An 11,272-nucleotide genomic window follows, 5' to 3' on the forward strand; every position below is an offset into this window, starting at 1 on the left:
GATGCCATGTCACCTCCTGTGACGTTATTGACATAATCTGTAACTGTATAAATCACCGTTGCGGCCACTGTTCTATATTTGCAGCCAATATTGTAGAAAGGTTGTCGTGTAAGAGGTCTATGGAGAGGTTCTGATTGGCTGATTATAATGATGCTATCTCTAGATGTGTATCATTTTTGTAGTTGACGTTATGAATATTGGCTCTATGCTGCCCGTACTTCAAACTTGTGCTCTGCTTCTGGGGAACACCCCAGATAAGCTGGTGTCAGTTCTACCTTGCCTGCTTAATGGCCCATTAAGGACCATCAGCTACACAATCGACCCATTGAGAGAAGGCAGTTACGTCTTGTGACTCAGCAAGGTCTGCAGGGATCTGCCTATGGACAGAACTCTAAGGTTTTTCTGTGCCACCTGCTGGATAGAGTGTCCTTGGGACAAAGAAAGCAAAGACCACATGGCAAGAGACAATAAAAGGCTGATGCCTCGTCTCCATCTTATTTTCAGTCCTGCTTCATGTCTCTGGAGGGACTTTGCTACAAACTGAAGCTCTAGACGAAGGACTGAATGACCCATCCCAGCTGTGGATTGACTCCAGAGACTTGATTTGAACCTGCAGTTTAGTCCATCACTGCTACAAGCCTGAACCAAGAACTTTGCCATTACTGTGTGTAATTAATTCCTTTAAAAATTTTAACTCTCACCTATATTTCTTTCTTTTTATGAATAAACCTTTATATTTTAGATGTTGTAAGGGAAAATCCAGTGTTATCCAAGGCCTTGTAGGCCCAGGCCTCATGTCAAGCTGCCAGGGCCGGCCAGACAAGCCAAGCACGGGGGCACGGAGGAGACAGTGGAAAGTCCTAACAGTCCCCGACTGAAAAACAATTTTGTAACATCCCCTACTGTCAACACGTAACCGCATAGAACAGATAAGTAAGAACAGGAAAAGCCTAATATGGAAGAAATTTACTCCTGCTCCAATCAGCATTAACTGTGCAATATTTTTTTAGCAAAATAATAAGGAAATTATGTGTGTAACTTGCATATTATGATTGTGGTTTTAAGCTTTATAAGGCTGTCTGTAACCAGCTTCGGGGAGGCCGTTTCCATAACAGTTCTCCCCTGCGTGCTTCTAATCAAGAAAAGGCCTCAGGCTGATCTGATTGAAAACACAACACATGGATCAATTTTTCCATAACAATGCTAAAGGATTTGCAAAAGCGTGATTTGTGGGTAAGACCTGACTCGTCTATTGACCTGCATCTGGGGCTTGGTCCTTTGGGGTCCTTTGAGAGAATCTTTTCTCTTTTATTGGGGTATTGGTTTTCATAACCATTCATCCCCATAAGGAGCGGTGCTGGTGGTGATAGAAGGGAACTGGAATAGCTGAGGGAATTGCTTGTATGACGTCCGATTGGCCAGTGGGGTAAAACCAAAGTCCTCTCTGCATGGCTGCTGTGACGTGCTTTAATAGTAAAGGGCACCCAGCCTCGGGCTGTGACTGCCCTGCTCCAAGCAATTTGTCCTGAATTGATACTCTCAGCAGTGTCCTGCCAGTGGTCGCATCGTTACAGGGGTCGTCCGGGGTTACAGCTGGGAACTCTCCGAAGCTCAGGATGCGCTTCCTCAGCTAGGGGAAGTACGTAACCCACACACCTCCAGGGTGTGGTGGCGCGTCCCAGCTAGTGGCACCGAGATCACTTAGAGGGAGCAATAAAACATGTCTTCTATACAGCCTTCTCTAACAGCCAGGTGGCTTTTAGTTCATGCTGTAGAGGCCCACACACTATCCTCCAGAGGTCCCCGGTTCAATCCCGCCCACCACCTCATCACCAACCTGGATCCGTCAGCATAACAGAGGCAGCTGCCACCCCAAGGAGAGAGCTGCCATGCCACACCCGGCTGAGAAGAGGTACCGAGCAGTGAGCTGACACCCTTCAGAGCTTCCTGTGATAAACTGTGAACTTAGGACAATAGCGGGGTGGTAAGAAGTGTTGCCCTCAGAGGGGCCTGGGTCAGAGCCCATGGGAGGCCCTGGGCTCCCCCCCACCACATGCCATCTGCTGCATCCTTCCCCCCAAAAGGGCCGAAACCCTGACCAAGAGGCAACATCCCCATGAGCAAAGGCCATCACGAGGCATCTGTCTTCGAAAGTTTGCAGAGGATGTGGGAGCAGAAAGGGGAGAGAGGATGATGGTGGCTCTTGGGAAGAGGGAGGGAGGGAGCCTTATGGGAAGCTCTTCTTTACCGCTATCAATCCAATGATCAGATCATTGATGCCTAGAATCTTCCCGGACATGTTGTAATTGATTGGATCTAGGTTTTAAAACGGGTACCACATTTGCAGACAGAGAAATGTCAGCGAGTTGAGTGGAAGGCCATTGCAAGCTCAGCTAATTATGCAACGTGGCTTATGCCCCATCTAACAAGCTCCTTAAACAATAGCTCCCAGTTTTCATTCGCATTGTTCTGTTTAGTGTTTTTCTCCAAAACACTTTTACTAAACCTTTGGGTCAGCTTTGGAAAGTTAACCCTTTCAGCGCACCAAATATAAATATTGCTGGTGGGGACTGCCCTCTATTGGTCATAAGAACAGCCATACTGGATCAGACCAATGGTCCAGCCAGCCCAGAATCCTATCCTCCCACAGTGGCCAATGCCAGGTGCCCGCGAGGGAATTGACAGAACAGGGAATCATCAAGCAATCCATCCCCTGTCGCCCATTCCCAGCTTCCGGCAAACAGAGGCTGGGGACACTTCAAGAGCATGGTTTTCTATCCCTGCCCATCCTGGCTAATAGCCAATGATGGACCCATCCTCCATCAACTTATCTAGTTCTTTGGTGGACCCTGTTATAGTCTTGGCCCTCACAACATCCTCTGGCAAAGTTTCCCCAGGTTGACTGTGTGTTGGGTGAAGAAATACTTCCTTTGGTTTGTTTTAAACCTGCTGCCTATTCATTTCATCGGGTGACCCCAGTTCTTGTGTTATGAGAAGTAAATAGCACTTACTTACAGATCCAGACTAACATGGCTACCCCTCTCATACTTCATTATTTACTTTCTCCAAATCCGTCATCATTTTATAGACCTCTATCCTAGCCCCCACTTAGACATCTCTTTTCCAAGCCGAAAACTCCTCTCAGTCTTATTAATCTCACCTCACATGGAAGCTGTTCCATACCCCAATCATTTTGGTTGCCCTTTTCTGTACCTTTCCCAATTCCAATATATCTTTTTGAGATGGGGGACCAGCTCCAGTATTCAAGATGTGGGCCTACCACAGATTTAATGACAGGCAATATTATAGTTCTGTCTTGTTAGCCATCCCTTTCCTAAGGACTTCCCAACATTTTGTTCGCTTTTTTGACTGCCGATGCACATTGAGTAGATGTTTTCAGAGAAGTATCCACAGTGACGCCAAGATCTCTTTCTTAAGTTGTAAGAGCTAATTTAGACCTCATCAGTTTAGATGTAGAATTGGGATCATGTTTTCCCATGTGCATTACTTTGCATTGATCCACATTGAATTGCATTTGCCTTTTTGCTGCCCAGTCACTCAGTTTGGTGAGATCCCTTTGTCACACTTTGCCCTCTCTTTTGGACATAACTAACTTGAGTTGGTTTGTATCATCTGCAAATGTTGCCACCTCACTGTTTACCCCTTTTTCCAGATCACTCAGGAGTATGTTGAACAGTGCTGGTCCCAGCACAGACCCAGGGGGAAACCACTATTTACCTCTCTCCATTCTGAAAATCAGACCCTTTCTTTCTTGCCTTTGAACCAGTTACCTAACCCAGAGAGGACCTTCCATCTTATCCCATTTTGCTTCAGAGCCTTTGGGGAGAGACCTTGTCAAAGGTTTTCTGAAAATCTAAGTATACTATATCTACGGGATCACCTTTAGCCACATGCTTGTTGACTCCTGTGACAGGGCTGTTCTGGCGGGACCCAACTGAGAGTGCCAAATCAGGACCAATTGCTCAAACAGGGCAGTCACAGCCCTAGGCTGGGGTTTTTCCACCTCTAAGGCAAACCAAACCAGCCAGACAAAGAGGACTCTGGTCTCACCCCACTGGCTAACCACAAGTCACACAAGCAATTTCCTTAGACACTCCAGTCTCCCAGTATCACCACCAGTGCACTCGTCCTGGGGATGAATGGTTATGAAAACCAACACCCCAATAAAAGAAAAAGGTTCTCTCGATCCCAAAGGACCAAGTCCCAGACCCAGGTCAATATACACATCAGATCTTATCCACAAATCACGCTGATACCAATCCTTTAGAATCTAAAATATAAAGGTTTATTTACAAAGGGAAAAAGGTAGAGATGAGAGGTAGAATTGGTTAAATGGAATCAATTACATACAGTAATGGCAAAGTTCTTAGTTCAGGCTTGCAGCAGTGATGGAGTAAACTGCAGGTTCAAATCAAGTCTCTGGAACATCCCCCGCTGGGATGGGTCCTCAGTCCCTTGTGTAGAGCTTCAGTTTGTAGCAAAGTCCCTCCAGAGGTAAGAAGCAGGATTGAAGACAAGATGGAGATGATGCATCAGCCTTATATAGGCTTTTCCAGGTGTAAGAACCTCTTTGTTCTTACTGTGGAAAATCACAGCAAAATGGAGTCTACAGTCATATGGACAAGTCTCTGCATACCTTGCTGAGTCACAAGGCGTGTCTGCCTTCTCTCCATGGGTCAATTGTGTAGCTGATGGTCCTTAATGGGCCATCAAGCAGGCTAAGCAGATCTAACACCAGCTTGTCTGGGATATCACCCAGAAGCACATCACCAACTTGAAATACAGACAGTATAGAGCCAATATACATAACTTCAACTAAAAATGATACATGCACACAGACAGCATAATCATAACCAGCAACCCATAACCTGGTCTTAGACACCTTATATGACCCCCTTTACCTAAGATTTGGTGCCACTACAGGACCTTGGTTGCAACCCATGTTCTATATGGTCCCAATTTATATCAATAACGTCACAACTCCCTCAAAGAATTATAGTAGATTTGTGAGGCATGATTTTCCTTTACAAAAACCATGTTCATTCTTCCCCAATGTAAGCGGGGGCAGACTCACCCAGCGGCGCCTCCTGCTGGTCGCCTTGGGAATTAGCTCTCCAGCCCTCAGAGCACCCTCTGTAGGCCAGTGATCCGCCTTACTGCAGCTGGCCCCCTGTCCCTCCCAGGACCCCAGTGCCCCTTTTACTGGGTGCTGCTCCCTGGCAGTACCCCCACAGTTCTGGGTCTCCCCCTCCCAGGGGAACCCCCACCCACTATCCCCACTTCACCTCAGTCTTGGCTACTGCCCAGTCTCCATCCAGCCCCCATTCACTGGGGCAGACTGCAGTATGAGCCACTCATCACAGGCAAAGGGGTTTGGACCTGCCGCCTCTGCTTCCCCCTGGGCTGCCCCATTGCAGCCCTGCACTTATTCAGCCTATAGTCAGGCCTGCAGCCTGGGGCTTTCCAGGCCAGAGCTCCCAGCTCCTCTGGCCCTTCCCCAGCCCTGCTCCCAATCTAGGTGTCTTGCTTGGGTCCCTGCAGCCAGGCCCTTCTCTCACTACAAGCAGAGGGAGACTGACTGGGCTCCTGGCTCACAGCCTCTTATAGGGGCCAGTTGGGCCTGACTGGGGCATGGCCACAGCTGAGCCTGCTTCCCCCAATCAACCCAGGGTCCTTGCCCCAGCCCCAGCCCTCTCCTGGGCTGCTTCAAGCCCCGCAGGGCAGGAGCAGGTAACCACCCGCTACACCCAGCAAATTCCGTTCACCGATGGGTCTAATCATTGGGCTCTACAATTCCACCCAATGTGCCTGGTACTGACGTTAGCCTTAGTGGCCTGTAATTACCAGCTGCGTCTCTGGAGCCTTTTTCATACACTGCTCCAGCCAGGGACTAAAGGCCGCCCCAGACTTTCCCTTTCTCCCTTCTGGGAAATCAAGTTCAAGTTCTACAAGGAGCTAAACAAGCCTCAACCCTGCATCTGAATTAACGTCACATTTCTCACTGCCCGACGCAAACAAATGTCATTTCAATCCCAGGTGAGTCCATTTCAGTCATTCCTCAGCCCCATTCCTTCACCCTCCTGCCTTAGCTTAGGGCATTGCGCCACCCTGTGGGCATTTCATGTCCCTCCTCAGTTTGACATACAGACACAATTTCCTTTTGCTGTGCAAAACCTTTCTGTGTCTCTAGTCTGAGGCCTGGTCTACACTACGCGTTTAAACCGGTTTTAGGAGCGTAAAACCGATTTAACGCCACACCCGTCCACACTAAGAGGCCCTTTATATCGATATAAAGGGCTCTTTAAACCGGTTTCTGTACTCCTCCCTAATGAGAGGAGTAGCGCTAGTATCGGCATTACCATATCGGATTAGGGGTTAGTGTGGCCGCAGATCGACGGTATTGGCCTCCGGGTGGTATCCCACAGTGCACCACTGACCGCTCTGGACAGCAATCTGAACTCGGATGCAGTGGCCAGGTAGACAGGAAAAGCCCCGCGAACTTTTGAATATTTCCTGTTTGCCCAGCGTGGAGCTCCGATCAGCACATGTGGCGATGCAGTTAAAAATCAAAATAAAGAAAGAGCTCCAGCATGGACCATGCGGATATGATTGCTGTAAGGGCAGGCAAATCTGTTCTATCAGCGCTCCGTTACAGAAGACAAAATTCAAAATCATTTTTAAAAAATCTCCAAACAGATGCCATAGCAGGGACTCAGCGCACTGCTGCGTGACAAGCGTAACGGAAAGCCAAAGAATCAAATGGACGCTCATAGACTGGAGGACTCAAGCTATCCCACAGTTCCTGCAGTCTCCGTAAAGCATTTGCATTCTTGGCTGAGCTCCAAATGCTTCTAGGATCAAACACAGTGTCCGTGGTGGGTCAGGGCATAGCTCAGCAATTTATGCACCCCCCCCACCCACCCCCAGAAGTGAAAGGGAAAACAATCCTCTCTTGACTCTTTTACATGTCACCCTATCTTTACTGAATGCTGCAGATAGACGCGATGCTGCAGCCATCAACACCAACATCCTCACTCCCCCCCCGCCCGCCATGGGTGGCTGATGGTGCAATATGGCTGATATCCATCGTCATCATCAGCCTTATGGTGCCGTGCAAAAGGGCTGGTAACCATGGTGACTAGCATCCGTGAGGTCTATCAAGGGCGCCTGCCCCTAATTTTTACTGGTAGATGGTGCAGTATGGCTGGTAACCGTCTTTGTCATAGCAACAGGGGGCTGAGCTCCATCAGCCCCCGCCCTTCATGTGTAAAGAAAAGATTCAATTGTCCCTGGACTAGCAGCGGGATGCTGGGCTCCTCTCCCCCACACTGCTTAATGTCCTGTCTGGGCTATCATAGCAGCTGGAGGCTGACTTCCACTCATTTCTCACTAACAAGTCCTGCATTCTTTATTACTTCATCACACAAGTGGGGGGACATTGCTACGGTAGCCCAGGAAGGCTGGGGGAGAATGGAATCAATAGGTGGGGTTGTTGGAGGAGCACCCCCTGTGAATAGCATACAGCTCATCATTTCTGCGTGATCTGACACAGAGTAGCTGTGCTCTCTGGTTGTATGATACACTGGTTCTCTAGTACACTTTACCCATATTCTAGGCAGGACTGATTCTATTTTTAGATACCAAAAAGGAGGGATTGACTCAGGGAGTCATTCCCAATTTTGGCTTTTGCGCCCCTGGCTGATCTCAGCCAGGGGCACTTATGACAGCAGCAAATGGTGCAGTGCAAAAGGACTGGTAACCATGATCATCTTATTACCAATTTATGGTATGGTAGATGGTACAGTATGGCTGGTAACCATCTCTGCTGTCATGCAAAAGCAAATGAATGCTGCTGTGTAGCGCTGCTGAATCATCTCTGTGAGCAGCATCTAGTACACATACGGTGACAGTGACAAAAGGCAAAACAGGCTCCATGATTGCCATGCTATGGCATCTGCCAGGGCAATCCAGGGAAAAAAGCCGCAAAATGCTTGTCTGCCGTTGCTTTCCCAGAGGAAGGAGTGACTGACGACATTTACCCAGAACCACCCGCGACAATGATTTTTGCCCCATCAGGCACTGGGATCTCAACCCGGAAATTCCAAGGGGCGGGGGAGGCTGCGGGAACTATGGGATAGCTACGGAATAGCTACCCACAGTGCAACACTCCAGAAATCGACGCTAGCCTCGGACCGTGGACGCACACCACAGATTTAATGTGTTTAGTGTGGCCGCGCGCACTCGATATTATACAATCTGTTTTGCTAAACCGGTTTATGTAAAATCGGAATAATCCCGTAGTGTAGACGTACCCTGAGCCAGGGCATTCAACTCCATTGAAACCTTCTCTCCTGCAATGGCAACTGTCAGGCAGAGGGGATGTGGCCACCTTCAGCCCTGAGAGTGAGATATTCACTCTGCTCTTTCTTCAAGCTGCTGTTGTTATTCCATAAAACATGTACCATGGAATAAGAAGCTGAGTTTACTCCAGGGTGAGGAAAGAAAGGAGCCACCAACTCCCCAAAAAATCTCTGTGCCCCAGAGAGAACCAGCCCCTGCTATTGGAATCACTGATGTGCTTCAGCTACAATGGGGAAAGCATCTGCTCTCAGGGGGTATAGCTCAGTGGTAGAGTGTTTGACTACAGATCAAGTGGTCCTTGGTTCAAATCCAAGTGCTCTCTAATAAGCCTCTTATTTTTATTTTTGAAAAAAGGGAAAACATTTTCATTTCCATTCTCCATTATGTTCAGGAGCTCCACAATACGGGGATGCTTGAAATGAATGTAAATACTCAACATTTCACTGTCCAAATGCATAAAAACCTAGCACACCTGTCCATCAGCTGAAATCAGTTCCAATCCTCTAAGTGTCTAGTTTATGTTTTCGTCAATTAAACAAAGGGATCATATGAATGTACATTTGCAGATCCCTCCTCTCCAGGGCTGTGCTGTGCAGAAGAACAAGAAGCACATCCAGTTGGGGTTCAGGAGTCTGACGAGCAAATGCCACTTGGTGCGGGCTAAAGTCACCAGCACTTTGGCTCCTTCCCATTCAACCAGCAGCTGGGCCCCCAGGACAAGGCATGAGAAGAAGACAGTGGCTCTGAGCAGGAAAATAGCCACCAAGAAACTGGCTAAAGATCCTCAGGAAGGTCACCATGCCCATGTCTAGAATGTACTGACTGCATCAGGGACCAAAAAGGCAGAGAAAAGCCCTCAAAAGTTCTAAGCTGCCAAGCCCCAGAAGATGATCAAAATCCTACCTAAAATCAAGACAGGAGTAAGGCTAATGTCATCTCCAAAGCCAGGGCTAAGAAGGTAACACTGAGAAAGAAGTGAAGAGATTTCCATTGGGATGACTCCTGCTCCCCTAATGGCTCTTTTATGAATTACCATGGACCACCCGGAGAGATCAAAGTCCTGCAGGACAAACAGCCCCATGGACAGTATAATGAAGTGGTGGCAGTGGGGGGAAGTGCTGTGTTTTGTGTAACACCTGCCAGGTGAGTGATGCACTGACAGGGCAGCTGCCCATAGCTCCCACATGAGCTCATTCTCTTTGATCTGCTTCTGCTGTTATTTCAGAGCCAGCACTAGCGGGAGTGTGTCCCTGTCACTTCACCAGCTCTGGAACAGGCTCTGTCTGCATCCCAGTTCTGATTAATCCCACTTTTTAATGTATTCCTACTGTGATACTTTCCCAGTTCTCTGCCTCGTTCTAACATTCCGGTCAGAGACTGAATATGGGGAGGGATGGACTAATTTGTGTGACATTCAGTAAGTTGCCTCAATTTCAGTAAGGCATTTGACACGGTTCCACATGGGGAATTATTAGTTAAATTGGAAAAGATGGGGATCAATATGAAAATTGAAAGGTGGATAAGGAACTGGTTAAAGGGGAGACTACAACAGGTTGTACTGAAGGGTGAACTGTCAGGCTGGAAGGAGGTTACTAGTGGAGTTCTAGAGGGATCTGTTTTGGGGCCAATCTTATTTAACCTTTTTAGTACTGACCTTGGCACAAAAAGCGGGAATGTGCTAATAAAGTTTGCAGATGACACAAAGCTGGGAGGCAGTAACACAGAGAAGGACCGGGATATCATACAGGAAGATCTAGATGACCTTGTAAACTGGAGTAATAGTAATAGGATGAAATTAAATAGTGAAAAGTGCAAGGTCATGCATTTAGGGATTAATAATAAGAATTTTAGTTATAAATTGGGGACACATCAGTTGGAAGCAACAGAGGAGAAGGACCTCGGCGTATTAGTTGATCACAGGATGACTATGAGCCGCCAATAAGATATGGCCGTTAAAAAAGCTAATGCAGTTTTAGGATGCATCAGGCGAGGTATTTCCAGCAAAGATAAAGAAGTGTTAGTACCATTATATAAGGCACTGGTGAGACCTCATCTGGAATACTGTGTGCAGTTCTGGTCTCCCATGTTTAAGAAGGATGAATTCAAACTGGAACAGGTTCAGAGACAGGCTACTAGGATGATCCGAGGAATGGAAAACTGTCATATGAAAGGAGACTCAAAGAGCTTGGTTTGTTTAGCCTAATCAAAAGAAGGTGGAGGGGGGATATGCTTGCTCTTTATAAATATATCAGAGGGATTAATATTAGGGAGGGAGAGGAATTGTTTAAGCTTAGTACCAATGTGGACACAATAACAAATGGGTATAAACTGGACACTAGGAAGTTTAGACTTGAAATTAGACGAAGGTTTCTAACCATTAGAGGGGTGAAGTTCTGGAACAGCCTTCCAAGGGGAGTAGTGGGGGCAAAAGACATATCTGGCTTTAAGACTAAGCTTGATAAGTTTATGGAAGGGATGGTATGATGGGATAGCCTAATTTTGGCAATTAATTTTAGCAATTGATCTTTGATTATCAGCAGGTAAGTATGCCCAGTGGTCTGTGATGGGATGGGATCTGAGTTACGGCAGAGAATTCTTTCCTGGGTGCTGGCGGGGGAGTCTTGCTCACATGCTCAGAGTTTAGCTGATCACCATATTTGGGGTCAGGAAGGAATTTTCCTCCGGGGCAGATTGGCAGAGGCCCTGGAGGTTTTTCGCCTTCCTCTGCAGCATGGGGCATGAGTCACTTGCTGGAGGATTCTCTGCAGCTTGAGGTCTTCAAACCACAATTTGAAGATTTCAATAACTCAGACATAGGTTAGGGGTTTGTTATAGAAGTGGATGGGTGGGATTCTGTGGCCTGCTTTGTGCAGGAGGTCAGACTAGATGA

At 47.4% G+C, this 11,272-nt stretch overlaps 1 non-coding gene across 1 annotated transcript; it reads left to right on the top strand.

The window, feature by feature from the left end:
• The first annotated feature begins 8,632 nt into the window (after positions 1-8,632).
• TRNAC-ACA lies at positions 8,633-8,704 on the top strand. Its single transcript has one exon. It is a non-coding gene; the product is annotated as a tRNA-Cys (tRNA).
• Positions 8,705-11,272: the final 2,568 nt, after the last annotated feature.

The sequence above is a fragment of the Mauremys mutica genome, unplaced genomic scaffold (genome assembly GCF_020497125.1).
Source record: "Mauremys mutica isolate MM-2020 ecotype Southern unplaced genomic scaffold, ASM2049712v1 Super-Scaffold_100033, whole genome shotgun sequence".
NCBI lineage: Eukaryota > Metazoa > Chordata > Testudines > Geoemydidae > Mauremys > Mauremys mutica.